The sequence below is a fragment of the Pteropus vampyrus genome, unplaced genomic scaffold (genome assembly GCF_000151845.1).
Source record: "Pteropus vampyrus isolate Shadow unplaced genomic scaffold, Pvam_2.0 Scaffold66, whole genome shotgun sequence".
Taxonomy (NCBI): Eukaryota; Metazoa; Chordata; class Mammalia; order Chiroptera; family Pteropodidae; genus Pteropus; species Pteropus vampyrus.
The window spans coordinates 1252476-1254814 of NW_011888847.1; the positions used below are offsets into that span (position 1 = coordinate 1252476).

A 2339-nucleotide genomic window follows, 5' to 3' on the forward strand; every position below is an offset into this window, starting at 1 on the left:
AAACTCATTCACACAGTGATTTAATGGGTTACCCTCTCCAAGAGTAGCTGCAATTCAAAAGAGGAGCTTTGATTGGGAATTGTGAGAGTTGAAGGGATGAAGCTCTCATGGTGATGTTGGAGCCTGCCTGGTTCCTCAACTCAGATTCTCCCTTCTTCCCATAATTAGACCAGGTGGCTTCTCTCTGCTGGCTCTCCAGGGCCAACCCTGACCTCAGTTTGGAGAAAACAAAGAAACTCTGGTTTGACCCTCAAGTGACCCTCAAGCCTCCCCTGCTGCTGTCCTGCTCAGTGCCCTAAGTGACTGGATATTAACCTTGTTGGAGTAACCGTTCTCCTTACCTCTGATACATGGCCCACCCAGGACCCCAGGCCTTCTAAGAAGAGGTCCGTACCTTAATGTTGCCAGTTTTGCCCCTAAATTCTCTTTAACCTTCCCCTTCCCACCACTGATACGAACCACGAGCTTTCTAGCCAACTTCTTGGATTTATTCCAAGTATTCCCTGCTTCCTTGTTCCTTCTCCTCCCATCCTTTATTTCTTGCTAGACCTCCTAAGGCTGACCTGAGCTTGGTCTATGATTTGCCACCCATCCAGCTAGATTTCCTCCTGCTGCCCCAACCCAGTGAGAGCGATGGTTCTAGGTTCTAGACCCACCTCATTTCCCTATAGTTAAGTTTTAATTCCCCTCGGTGTCACAAGAGTAGTGGAGCTAAGAGTCAGGAATAGTAGGAGGCCAGCCTGAATGATCAGAGAATAACAATATGCCTTCACTGGAGTTACCATAACTAACAGCATCTCAATCACCCACCTTCATCCCACTCCCTATCCCTCACCCTACCCCCACCCCAAAATAAAAGACAATTTCTTTAAAATTCCGGTCAAACACCCCTCCATTGTCAGTGTGTTCTCAAGGCTCTCTATGCATCCCTCTATTACTGCTCTGACCACATTGTGCTTTAATTATTGGTATAGTTTTTTTTTTTTAATCTGTGCCCCCTACCAGATTGTATATTTGAGATCAAGGACCATATTTAACTTTATTAACTTAGTACATAGTCAGCTTTTTATTATTATTATGTTAAATAAGTTGAACAAATTGAATGAGTGATTAGAAAATGAAAACCAAACCTTGAGTTGTAGAATTTCCACTCTTCACCATGTGAGGCCCTGCCTGACACCTATTAGTTACGATGGCACTTTTATACGTAAAGAACTTTTTGGACTGATATGAATATAGCTGCATATAGCTAAATATCTGTCTGATTTTACTTTTTCTGTCCTTCACATTTAACCTTTCAATGCCTTTATGTTTTAGGTTTGTAACTTATGAAAAGCATATAGCTGCATTTACTTTTATTATTGTCTGATATCATCTCTGCCTTCTAACTTAACTAGATTGACTAAACTAAATGAACTAAACTAAACCATTTATCTCCCTTGCAATGACTGATAGTCTTGAAATTATGTCTACTAATTTATTTTGTGCTATTTGTCTCACCTTTTATTATTATGATTATTATTATTTTATTTTTTAATGCCTATAGCACCTGGTATTCCTAGGTGGTCTCCCATCCAAGTACTAACCAGTCCAGACCCTGCTTAGCTTCCAAGATCAGACAAGATCGGGCATGTTCAAGGTAGCATGACCGTAGACTGTCCCATCTTTTAAATTGCCTTTTCTTATTCCTGCCTTCTTTAGGACTACTTGATTTTTTTAAATCCATTTTTGTTTCTCTAGCTTCTTTTCAATTAAACCCATCCTCTTCAGGATGAGAATACATGTGTTTTTGGAATGAAGATATTTTCTGGTTTATTATTGCATACAGTAGGTCAATGGATTAGGCTTTTCCTGAGTGCAAATAGCTGAATCTCTGATAATCTAGTACATGATTTAATCATTTATTCTTTTTTCTATTAAAATTATGAATTTGTAATGAAAATAACAGCATGAATATCAAGTATTCTTTAATTTTGAACATTTACAAAACAAAATAAAATAAACAGAACAAACTTCAAAGAAATACTACAACTGAAACAATCTTGGATTTTATTTAAGAAACTCAAAATCTTGCTCATCACAACAGTTAGATGTCTTTGGCTTATAAATGACAGATGATCCAACCCAAACTGACTTAAGCAAAAAGGAAATGCTTTGGCTCATGTGACTGAAAAATTCTGATGTAATGGTGGCATTGGGTGTGGCTCAGTGGACAGACTCAATATGCCACCAAGACTTGATTTCTCCCTTACTCGATCTCTTGAGTTGGCTTTCCTTCAAGTTGGCTTCAGTTTCAACCACATGCTCCTTTTATAGTCAAAAGAGGGCTGAAGCAACTC

The 2339-nt window shown here is 38.9% G+C and overlaps 1 pseudogene; it reads right to left on the reverse strand.

Moving 5' to 3' along the window:
• Window positions 1–1537: 1537 nt before the first annotated feature.
• Window positions 1538–1656, reverse strand: LOC111740692 (annotated as a pseudogene).
• Between the last annotated feature and the right edge of the window lie 683 nt (window positions 1657–2339).